This window comes from Musca autumnalis, unplaced genomic scaffold (assembly GCF_047663935.1).
Source record: "Musca autumnalis isolate F117 unplaced genomic scaffold, ASM4766393v1 scaffold_5, whole genome shotgun sequence".
Classification (NCBI taxonomy): domain Eukaryota; kingdom Metazoa; phylum Arthropoda; class Insecta; order Diptera; family Muscidae; genus Musca; species Musca autumnalis.
Window position 1 is genome coordinate 1,323,361 of NW_027412088.1, and position 13,434 is coordinate 1,336,794.

The following is a 13,434-nucleotide window of genomic DNA, read 5'->3' on the forward strand; positions in this document are numbered from 1 at the left end:
TACATCAAATAAATCCTCAAAAAAAGGTTAACCCGACAAAATGCTATAATATAAACAACATATTACCCTTATAACTCGAGATTTATAGGGTGTATGTAGACTTTTTTGGTTGACGGTATGTACGTACATATGTATGTGTGATCGTTGTCGTTGAGTGTCCCACAAATGTCTTCGTACTTCTGGTAATAAAATATTTAGTGATAATCATGTCTTTATATAACACTGTGATACAAAAGTGGACAAATTTTTTTTGCAGGATTTCTGATGCATGAATTCGGTTTTGTGGGAGTCCACAGAAGACGAAAATACCTTTGATTCCTTTGGGTCACTTCGGTTTTTCATTTTATAATGGTAAATGTAGTGAAAAATGGGCTTTCCTGGATTTTCAAATTTAAACGGACATTACTTCTTTTTTCCACAACCGATTTGCACATTATAAAGGGAAGAGTAATGCCTTTCGAACAAGCCATAGATTTTTAAAATCGGTTAACAAATGGCTAATTAATAATGGTTTAAGTGTGACAAAAATGCATTAAAAAACAGTAAAACGTTTTTCCTTGTGCTCTAGGCTGCGTAAATGACACCTAACAGTACAATTATTTACAGTTAGCAAGTAGGAAATTTAGTTGGCTTTCCAAAATGGGAAAAACCAACGAAATCGGTTGAAAAATGAATGCGTTATGGCATTTTTTGTGTTTCAACTTTTTGGTTTTTTTCATATTTTCCTTTATAAAAGATGGGTATCTTAGAATGTATGATTCTAATTGTGATTATCCTGCTTAACAATTACGCACAAGATATCAATCTATACTTATAAAAGAGTTCAGTAATGATGACTCACTGACTCACTGATTCACTGACTCACTGATTCACTGACTCACTGATTCACTGACTCACTGACTGACTGACTGATAATCAACGCCCAGGCTAAACGGCTAAAGCTAGAATCTTGAAATTTTGGGTGAGGGTCACTCTTGGTCCAAAGGTGTCAGATAAGGCTGGATTTTTGGAAATTCGAACTAGAACTGTACTAAAAGTACTAAAAGGTACTAAATATGGTACCCTTTGTATTAGGCAAACGCGAAGAGCTAGAATTCTGAAATTTGGAATGAGGTTCACTGATGGAGAATTAGAAAGGTGTACCAAAGGGTTTTTGGAAATTCGAACTATAAGTGTTCGAAAAGTACTAAAAGTTACTAAATTTAGTACTATTTGGTATTACGTGAACGGATAGAGCTAAAATCTTGAAATTTGGAATGAAAATCAAGGTTTAGAAGATGAGTTGATATAAGGAGGTGGTTTTGAAAATGTGTACTCATGTGTACGAATAGTACTAAATGGTACTAAATTTGGTACAATTTGAATTTAGGCGAACCGACAAAGTTGGAATTCTCAAATTTGGAATTACTATTACTGTTGGAGTGTAGGTTTGAGATATGGAGGTAGTTTTCGAAATTCGTATATATGGGTAAGAAAGGTACTAAATAGTACCAAATAAGGTACAATTTGGGTTTGGGGGAACGGATGGAGCTGGAATTCTGAATTTAGAATTAGGATTGCTGTCGGAATGTAGGATAGAGGTATTTTGGAAATTCGTATTTTTGGGTACGAAAAGTACTAAATGGTACCAAATTTGGTACAATATGAATTTAAGTGATCGGATAGAGCTGGAATAGTGAAATTTGGAATTAAAATTACTATTGGAGTGTGTAATTGGGATACTTTTGAAAATTCGTACTTATGGCTACGAAAAGTACTAAATGATACCAAATTTGGTACAATTTGGATTTGGGTGATCGGATACATTTGGAATCCTGAAATTCGAAATTAAGATTACTGTTGGAGTGTTGGACAGATGTAGGTTTGGAACTTAGGGTCTATGGAACAAAAAGTACTAAATGGTACTAAATTTGGTACAATTTGGATTACGGTGATCGGATGCAGCTGTAATCCTGAAATTCGAAATTAAGATTACTGTTGGAGTGTTGGATAGAGATAGGTTTGGAACTTCGGACCTATGGGAACAAAAAGTACTAAATGGTACTAAATTTGGTACAATTAGGATTATGGTGATCGGATGCAGCTGTAATCCTGAAATTTGGAATTAAGATTACTGTTAGCGTGTAGGATTGAGGTAGTTGTGGAAATTCGTACTCAAGGTTACGAATAGTACTAAATAGTACCAAATTTGGTACAAATAGGATTTGGGTGAACGGATATAGCTGGAACCCCGATATTTGGAATAAGGAGTACTGTTGGAGTGTAGGATTGATAAAGTTTAGGAAATTTTTAGTTATGGGTAGGAAAAGTACTAAATTTGGTACAATTTTTATTTCAGTGATGGGATACATTTGGAATCGTGAGATTAGGAATTACGATTACTGTTGGAGTGTTGATAGAGGTAGGGTTGGAAATTCGTACTCTGGATACGAATAGTGCTAAATATACCAAATTTGGATTTGGATTTGAGGATGTATCTGGAATCCTGAAATTCGGAATTAAGCTTAGTGTTTGAACATAGCACTGAGGTAGTTTAGACAATTTGTACTTATGGATACGAAAAGTACTAAATGGTACCAAATCTGGTACAATTTGGATTTGGGTGAACGGATAGAGCTGGAACCCCGAGATTTGGAATAAGGAGTACTGTTGGAGTGTAGGATTGATAAAGTTTTTGAAATTTTAGTTATAGGTACGAAAGTACTAAATGGTACCAAATTTGGTACAATTTTAATTTGTGTGATCGGATACATTTGGAATCCTGAAATTCGGAATTACGATTACTGTTGGAGTGTTGATAGAGATAGGTTTAGAAATTAGTACTTTGGATACGAAAAGTACTAAATGGTACCAAATTTGGTACAGTTTGGATTACGGTGATCGAATGCAGCTGTAATCCTGAAATTTGGAATTAAGTTTACTGTTGGCGTGTAGGATTGAAGTAGTTGTGGAAATTCGTACTCATGGGTACAAATAGTACTAAATGGTACCAAATTTGGTACAGTTTGGATTTGGGTGAACGGATATAGCTGGAATCCCGAGATTTGGAATAACGAGTACTGGAGTTGGAGTGTAGGATTGATAAAGTTTTGGAAATTTTTTGTTATGGGTAGGAAAAGTACTAAATTTGGCACAATTTGGATTTCAGTGATAGGATACATTTGGAATCGTGAAATTCGGAATTAAAATAGATATTGGAGTGTTGATAGATGAAGGTTTAGAAATTCGTACTTTGGATACGCATAGTACTAAATGGTACCAAATTTGGATTTGAGTGCTCGGATATATCTGGAATCCTGAAATTCGGAATTAAGCTTATTGTTTGAACATAGTACTGAGGTAGTTTTGAAAATTTGCACTTATGGGTACGAAAAATTCTGAATGTATGAACGGATAGAGCTGGAATCCTGAAATGTGGAATTAAGGTTACTGTTAAAGTGAAGGATTGAGGTAGTTTTCGAAAACCTTACTTATGGGTACGAAGAGTACGAAATGGTACAATTTGGAATTGGATGAACGGATACACCTGGAATCTTGAGATTTGGAATTACGATCACTGTTTTTATTTTGTATTCAAGTCAGTGTAGGATTGATATATGTTGCCGAAAAACGTGCCATGAGTATACGAAAAGTACTTAATGGTACTCAATTTGTTGGGTGTAGGGACTGTGCTGGAATCTGTATGTTTTGGAGTTAGGGTGAGTATTGCTATTCAACGTTTGTCTCGCTGTTAATGTGTAAGGGTGAGATACGGCTGATCTTTCTGAAAATCGAATTAAAAAGAGACGAACAGTACTTAAATAAAAATTGATCAAAATTCGCCATTTTCATATTATATATTGTTTATTTGTTGTTATATCCTTTCCGCATACGAAGTAGCGGGTACTTTGCTAGTGTTTTATAAAGGAAAATATAAAAAAAAAACAAAAAGTTGAAACACAAAAATTGTCATAACGCATTCATTTTTCAACGGATTTTGTTTGTTTTTCCCACTTTGGAAAGCCAACTAAATTTCCAACAACACTTAAACCACTATTAATTAGCCATTTGTTAACCAATTTTAAAAATCTATGGCTTTTTCGAAAGGCATTACTCTCCCCTTTATAATGAAAAACAGTGTGTGCAAATCGATTGTGGAAAAAAGAAGTAATGTCCGTTTAAAATTGAAAATTCAAGAAAGCCCATTTTTCACTACATTTACCGTTATAAAATGAAAAAAACCGAAGTGACCCAAAGAAACCAAAGGTATTTTCGTCTTCTGTGGACTCCCACAAAACCGAATTTATGCATTAGAACCCCTGCACATTTTCACTGTAGCACTGTGTAATTAAAGATGTGATCATTAGGGTTATGACTTATTGAAATTTTTTCTCAAAAATGATTTCCTGTCACAAGAATTAATGAACTTTTGCCTATCAATGCCAAAAATAAGATTCATTCCATTTAATTATTAGAAAAGGTCACGCACAAAAAAGTGATTTTTTGGAAAATCCTATGAAAGTAATTTTTTTTTCTCAAAAAAAAAATATTTTCTTTTGCATGAATGGAATGACCTTTGACGTATTAATAACTAAAATAATTTTTTTCCATTTAAATATTAAAAAAGGTCATGCACAAACCACTTTCAATTTATATGATATATGGAATAAAGTTATGTATGATATAAAATGACATACACTAGCGGTCATCTGAATAGGTTTGAATTTTTTTCTTTTTATATGTTAAGGTATCTTTTGATGTGTTCGTATTAAAGATCCATACTATTTAGTTTTTGAGAGTCCTATACTATGCCAACATTCCCAAGAAAAAACTTGACGGTGTTGCCATATTTTCGGAAAATATCCCAATTATAACAAAAAATGTACAAAAAAGTGTCCAATTTTTGCGATCATCAGAATATGTTTGAATCAAATAAAATTGAAAAATTGTACTACCCATGCAAATATTGCGCAATTATTTGGTTTAGTTTAGTAAAATGGAACATTCTGATAAATCCTACAACAAGTTTGACCCGCTTTATTTGGAACGTGGGTTCAATTCTCAACATGGAACAGTTACCAAGAACTTTCAGATAAAATCAAGAAATATTCAAACAAAAACGTTTTATAAACTTGCTTTAAATGACTTTTTGATTTCGTAAGGTCCCCTTTGAGCTACGAAAATTGTCTGAAAGCAAATACCAAGTGTAACCAAATTATTAGGATCGATAAATTAGAAAGGTCATTGAAAATAGTTGGTATTTTAGTTCAAGTTTCATTTTTTAACTATCCTTGCAGTACAAATTTAAGTATTATCATGGTCACAAATCCACCATAGTGGACCACATGTATCATTAATGTTCGAAAATTGGTCTGGAAGAATGTATCTTCGACGACAATAAAGTAGAAAATTGTAATTCAAATTTAACTCAAAGGGGCATGATATCGCCGACTTTTATAGTGCTGTAATGCCTATATAGTCAGGTCAAAAAGTATTTTTCTGTTCACAAGTCATAAAACAAACACGAATAAGCACAAAAGAATGGACTACGAGGGCGGTTCGGAAACTTCTTAGCCTATCAATGAAAGAGAATAGTTAGTTTTTCAAAAATATTTTTATTTTTCAATATAATCTCCTGAAACTTCAATACACGTAGTCCAACGCTTTTCTAGCAATTCTATCCCTTGATTAAAATAGTTTTCCTCAAGGTCTTCAAAATAGTGGTTTACAACTGTAATTGCATCTTCATTTGAGGTAAAACGCTTGCCAGCAAGGAATTTTTTTAGATTTGGGAACAAGTAAAAGTCACTGGGAGCTAAATCAGGAGAATAAGGTGGGTGGTCAAGCAACTCGTACTTTAATTCGTTGATTTTAGCCATTGTTAAAACACTCTTGTGCGCTGGTGCGTTGTCTTGATAAACAATTATTTTTTTTTTTTTTTTGTGTTGTAAGCCACGACGTTTTTTTTTTCGAATTTGTACATTTAATTGATCCAAAAGATTGCAATAGTACTCTGAATTTATTGTTTTACCCTTTTGCAGATATTCAATCAATAAAATACCTTTGAAGTCCCAAAAAACCGTTGCCATAACCTTACCAGCCGATTGAATTGTTTTTTGCCTTCTTTGGGGCACTTCCTCCAGCTTCAGTCCATTGTTTGGATTGTTCTTTTGTCTCTGGAGTATAGTGGTGGATCCATGTATCATCAACAGTTATGAAACGACGCTTAAAATCCATTTTATTTCGCTTAAAACGATCCAAACAAGCTTGAGAAATGTTTATTCTTATGCGTTTTTGATCGACTGTTAACAAATGCGGCACCCATCTTGCAGAAAGGTTTTTCATCTGTAGTTCTTCATGCAAAATTAAATGGACTCGATCATTTGAGATGACCATGATATTAGCAATTTCACTCACCTTTATTCGTCGATCATTTAGTACCATATCATGCACTTTGACTACAATTTCTGTTGTTGTTGCTGTTTTTGGACGTCAACTACGTCGTTCATCTTCAATGCTTGTACGACCACGCTAAAATTCAGCAACCCAATTTTTTACTGTTGCATATGAAGGAGCACTTTCACCTAACACATTCACCATATCATTATGAATTTCTTGTCCCGATAAACCTTTTTTATGTAAATATTTAATGACAGCACGCATTTCTAATTTTTCCATTGTAAAAAAATTGCGGATGCGTCTTTTTTGAACACCTGTTTCTATATGAAGGAGTTGCCAGATCGAAACAAAATTTAACATGTGTTCATAACAGAAATGGAAGTTTCCAAAACACTTAACTTTTTTCTGTTTATACCGCGCTTTTTGTGCTAGGCTAAGAAGTTTTCGAACTGCCCTCGTACTGAAGTTATACAGCACTATAAAAGTCGGCGATATCATGCCCCTTTGAGTTAAATTTGAATTACAATTTTCTACTTTATTGTCGTCGAAGATACATTCTTCCAGACCAATTTTCGAACATTAATGATACATGTGGTCCACTATGGTGGATTTGTGACCATGATAATACTTAAATTTGTACTGCAAGGATAGTTAAAAAATGAAACTTGAACTAAAATACCAACTATTTTCAATGACCTTTCTAATTTATCGATCCTAATAATTTGGTTACACTTGGTATTTGCTTTCAGACAATTTTCGTAGCTCAAAGGGGACCTTACGAAATCAAAAAGTCATTTAAAGCAAGTTTATAAAACGTTTTTGTTTGAATATTTCTTGATTTTATCTGAAAGTTCTTGGTAACTGTTCCATGTTGAGAATTGAACCCACGTTCCAAATAAAGCGGGTCAAACTTGTTGTAGGATTTATCAGAATGTTCCATTTTACTAAACTAAACCAAATAATTGCGCAATATTTGCATGGGTAGTACAATTTTTCAATTTTATTTGATTCAAACCTATTCTGATGATCGCAAAAATTGGACACTTTTTTGTACATTTTTTGTTATAATTGGGATATTTTCCGAAAATATGGCAACACCGTCAAGTTTTTTCTTGGGAATGTTGGCATAGTATAGGACTCTCAAAAACTAAATAGTATGGATCTTTAATACGAACACATCAGAAGATAACTTAACATATAGAAAGAAAAAAATTCAAACCTATTCAGATGACCGCTAGTGTATATGTTACGATAAAATTGGTGAGAAACAAAAGCTTATGTCATTTTGGCTATGTCGTGTGGTTTTAAAGCTTTTTTTGAACCATATACATATGTGCTTAAAGTGACTCCAAATATGAAAACTTCGAAAGCTTTTTGTGCATGAGCTTTTTTTGTTGAATCTATATATATAAAAGAGTAGTGAGGTGAGTGACTGACTGACTGACTGACTGATTCATCAACGCCCAGACGAAACGGCTGAAGCTAGAAAGTTGAAATTTTGGGTGTAGGTTGCTGTTGGTGTGTAGGGGTGAGATAAGGCTGGGTTTTTGGAAATTCGACCTAGAAGTGTACTAAAAGTACTAAAAGGTACTAAATATGGTACCCTTGGTATTAGGCTAACGGGAAGAGCTAGAATTCTGAAATTTGGAATGAGGGTAACTGATGGAGAGTTAGAAAGATGTACCAAAGGGTTTTTGGAAATTCGAACTACAAGGGTACGAAAAGTAGTAAATGGTACTAAATTTAGTACAATTTGGATTTGGGTGAACGGATAGAGCTGGAATACAAACATTTGGAATGAGGGTCACTGATGAAGAGTAACAATGAAATGTTTTTGGAAGTTCGAACTATAAGGGTACGAAAAGTACTAAATGGTACTAAATTTAGTGCAATTTTGATTTGGGTGAACAGATTGAGCTGGAATACAGACATTTGGAATGAGGGTCACTGATGAAGAGTAACAATGAAAGGTTTTTGTAAATTCGAACTATAAAGGTACGAAAAGTACTGAATGGTACTAAATTTAGTACAATTTGGATTTGGGTGAACGGATTGAGCTGGAATCCTGAAATTTGAAATTAGGGTCACTGGTGGAGAGTAACAAAGAAAAGTTTTTAGAAATTCGAACTATAAGTGCACGAAAAGTACTAAATGGTACTAAATTTAGTACAATTTGGATTTGGGTGCACGGATAGAGCTGGAATCCTGAAATTTGGAATGAGGATTACTGATGAAGGGTAAAAATGAAAGGTTTTTGGAATTCGAACTATAAGTGTACGAAAAGTACTAAATGGTACTAAATTTAGTACAATTTGGATTTGGGTGAACGGATAGAGCTGGAATCCTGAAATTTGAAATTTGGGTCAGTGGTGGAGAGTAACAAAGAAAGGTTTTTGGAAATCCGAACTATAAGTGCACGAAAAGTTCTAATTGGTACTAAATTTAGTACAATTTGGATTTGGGTGAACGGATTGAGCTGGAATCCTGAAATTTGTAATGAGGGTCACTGATGGAGAGTAACAAAGAAAAGTTTTTAGAAATTCGAACTATAAGTACACGAAAAGTACTAAATGGTACTAAATTTAGTACAATTTGGATTTGGGTGAACGGATAGAGCTGGAATCGTGAAATTTGGAATGAGGATCACTGATGAAGAGTAAAAATGAAAGGTTTTTGGAATTCGAACTATAAGTGTACGAAAAGTAATAAATTGTACTAAATTTAGTACAATTTGGGTTTGGGTGAACGAATTGAGCTGGAATCCTGAAATTTGGAATTAAGGTCACTGATGGATAGTAGAAAAGAAAGGTTTTTGGAAATTCGAACTATAAGTGCATGAATAGTACTAAATGGTACTAAATTTAGTACTATAAGGGTACGAAAAGTACAAAATGGTACTAAATTTAGTACAATTTTGATTTGGGTGAACAGATTGAGCTGGAATACAGACATTTGGAATGAGGGTCACTGATGAAGAGTAACAATGAAAGGTTTTTGTAAATTCGAAATATAGGGGTACTAAAAAGTAAAGTAAAAGTAAAAGTACTAAATGGTACTAAATTTAGCACAATTTGGATTTTGGTGAACGGATAGAGCTGGAATCCTGAAATTTTAGATTAGGGTCACTGGTGGAGAGTAACAAAGAAAGGTTTTTAGAAATTCGAACTATAAATGCACGAAAAGTACTAAATGGTACTAAATTTAGTACAATTTAGATTTAGGTGAACGGATAGAGCCGGATTCCTGGAATTTGGAATGAGGATCACTGACGAAGAGTAAAAATTAAAGGTTTTTGGAATTCGAACTATAAGTGTACGAAAAGTAATAAATTGTACTAAATTTAGTACAATTTGAGTTTGGGTGTACGGATAGAGCTGGAATCCTGAAATTTGGAATTAAGGTCACTGATGGAGAGTAAAAAAGAAAGGTTTTGGAAATTCGAATTAAAAGTATACGAAAAGTACTTAATGGTACTAAATATATTACAATTTGGATTTGGGTGAACGGATAGAGCTGGAATACAAACATTTGCAATGAGGGTCACTGATGAAGAGTAACAATGAAAGGTTTTTGAAAATTCGAACTATAAGGTTACGAAAAGTACTAAATGGTACTAAATTTAATACAATTTTGAATTGGGTGAACGGATTGAGCAGGAATACAGACATTTGGAATGAGGGTCACTGATGAAGAGTAACAATGACAGTTTTTGTAAATTCGAACTATAAGGGTACGAAAAGTACTAAATTTAGTACAATTTGGATTTGGGTGAACGGGTAGAGCTGAAATCCTGAAATTTGAAATTAGGGTCACTGGTGGAGAGTAACAAGGAAAGGTTTTTGGAAATTCGAACTATACATAAGTGCACGAAAAGTTCTTAATGGTACTAAATTTAGTACAATTTGGATTTGGGTGAACGGATAGAGTTGGAATGCTGAAATTTGGAATGGGGGTCACTGATGAAGAGTAAGAAAGATGTACCAAAGGTCGAAAAGTCCTGAATGGTGGTGAGCTTAGTATGATTTGGATTTGAAGAGCTGGAATCCTGAAATATGGAATTCAGATTACTGTTGGAATATAGAATTGAGATATAGACGTAGCTTTGGAAAATCGTACTAACGTGCACGAAGCAGTACTAAATGGTACAGAATTCGCTACAATTTCTATTTGCGTGAACAGATTACTGTTGGAGTGTAGGATTGAGGTAGTTTTGGAAATTCGTACTTATGGAAAAGTGCTAAATGGAACTACATTGGCTATAAATTGGGTTTAGGTGAACGGATAGATATAAAAGTACATTTTGGAAAATCGTGTACGAAAAGTGCTAAATGGTACCAAATTTGGCACCTTTTGGTATTGGCAATATGGTATAGAATTTTTTACAATTTGTGATTTTGTAAGGGGTAGAACTGGAATTTTGAAATTCGGTATTAGATTAGCAATTGGTGTTTAGAGTGGAGGTAGGGAGGAGGCTTTTAAAATTCGTACTTATTTATACAAAAAGTACTAAATAGTACTATAATGGGTTTCAGGGGAACAGATAAAGCTGGAAAAGTGAATTGGGTTGGTTTGAATATATGTTAGAAGGGTTAAAACCAGGAGTCAAATCTGAAATTTGCAATAGGATACGTAGTTTTGGAAATTCGAAATAAAAAATATGGTAGTTGTGTAGGGATGCGATACGGCAGATTTTTTTTTTAAATTCTGGCTACAATCGAAAAAAAATATTGGTAATAAAAATAGGTCTTAGTACAACAGAATCTCCAGCATTCACCATTCCCGTATTAAATATTGATTATATATTCTGTTCCCTTTCCGCATACGAAGTAGCGGGCATTTGCTAGTCAACTTATAATTAAGCTTTTATCTAATCTTTGGCAAAAGTTCATCAAAATATGATATAGGGATATGAGGTTGCAAAAAAGTCATAACTCTAGTGATCATATCTTACATAAGGCCGCTAAAGATCTGTTTATTTTTGTGTCGAATATAAGGAATGACCTCTAGAAATCTCACTGCAACAACATCAAGGATGTAACTGTGCAAAATGCGGACAAAATGCTGTTCGAAAATATTGAAAAGATACCAACCCTCATTTCGTAAATGGTGTAGAAAGTAAATAACGCCTAGACGTTGCACATGAATGCAAAAAATGCGACTTTCACATTTGGGAGGGACTTCATATACTTCCTTGAAGTTAAATACTCAATTTTGCGTTTAGTTTGTGGATTGAAGGTATGAAAAAATGACAATAAAATCTGTTTACCTTAAAATAAGAAATTAAGTCAAAAGGTAGTAACTAATATTGTAGCGATTTTGGGCCATACCGCAGTTGGTGGTATTCACTAATTGGAATGAATAGATGAGTGAACCCAAAATCGATGATAAATTTACATTTTTGAGATAAATGTATATCCTCGTTCAGAAAAATTGTAATGATTCAAGACGTACAGTATGCAAAGTTCATATTCGTACATTCCTAAAAAATGAATAAAATCGTTATTAATTCCATATTTTATGTGCAAATATGAAATAATTGATGGGAATCACCATAACGAAGAAAGATTTAAGAATAACAAAACAAATTTTGAATTTATTCCGTCGTTTAGGTATAGATGGCGCCTGTGTGGGTGGCAAACTTCGTATTCGTACAGCTATAAGCAATATAAATTTGGAGTTTTTAAGGATTTTCAAAGCAAAATACCGCAGATTTTTGTTCTTTTCTTCTTTTGGAATGCCTCTGCTATAGAACATGTACAAATAACGGTAATTTTATTAAAAATTTTGCATAAATAAAAAGTAGGACGAATATTTGAAATAATTAAGAAAAATGTGTGATTAAATATTGCCATTTATTACCGAATTTTGGACGAAAATAGCTAATAGCAGTCCTTCTGTACCAATATTCGAGTTCTAATATGAAAATAAATGTTGTCAGCGTTTGGAAATGCAAAGAAACGTAATCCGGGCTTAGGTAAAGTAAACACATTTTTGGTTTTTACTTGGTGAAAATCGCACGTTTAGTTTTATATTTGACATTAAATGAATTGAACTGTTAGAATACGGTTTCGAACATCATTTTATGTCAAGACATATCGGAAATTACGAGGAATAATGTTTTAAGGATGAAAATTTCCACGAAAATAATGCATTTCTTTAAAAGGTTACCCCACGTTCTTTCCTGGACAATTTACTTCATTCTTTTGACATTTTTGCACTCATTTTGGATCCTTCGGTAAAGAAATATAATTTTCAAGACCATTTTTTTCCCAATTTTGGCAGCCATAACCCTCGTTCATAGTAAGCGTAGAATTTCAGTCGTACGCGGACAGTATGAAAACTTGTACAGTTTCATTTTTCTTCATAATTTCTCACAGTTTTTGACATAAAATGATTTTCGAACCCGTATTCTAAAACTTCATTACATTTAATGTCAAATATAAAACGAAACTTGCGATTTTCACCAAGTAAAAACCAAAAATGTGTTTTCTTTACCTAAGCCCGGATTACGTTTCTTTGCATTTCCAAACGCTGCCAACATTTATTTTTATATTATACCTCGAATATTGTTACAGAATGACTGCTATTAGCTATTTTCGTCCAAAAATCGGGAAAAAGTTGCAATAGTTAATCATATCTAGCACATTTTTCTTAATTATTTCAAATACCTATTCGTCCGACTTTTTATTCATGCAAAATTTTTAATAAAATTACCGTTATTTTTACATATTTCTATAGCAGATTCATTCCAAAAGAAGAAAAGAACAAAAATGTGCGGTATTTTCCTTTGAAAATCCTTAAAAACTCCAAATATGTATATAGTGTTTATAGGTGTACGAATACGAACTTTGCCCACCCAGACAGGCGCCATCTATACCTAAATGCCGGAATAAATTAAAAATTTGTTTTGTTATTCTTAAATCTTTCTTTGTTATGGTAATTCCTATCAATTATTTCATAGGTATTTGCACATAAAATATGGAATTAATAACGATTATATTCATTTTTTAGGGGTGTACGAATATGAACTTTGCATACTGTATGAGATAAATAAAG

The 13,434-nt window shown here is 33.3% G+C and overlaps 1 protein-coding gene across 2 annotated transcripts in view; it reads left to right on the top strand.

Moving 5' to 3' along the window:
* LOC141386578 (dynein light chain Tctex-type protein 2B) overlaps positions 1–13,434 on the top strand; it is a 66,596-nt gene that overhangs the window by 39,542 nt on the left and 13,620 nt on the right. The gene's annotated exons all lie outside the window — the stretch shown is intronic.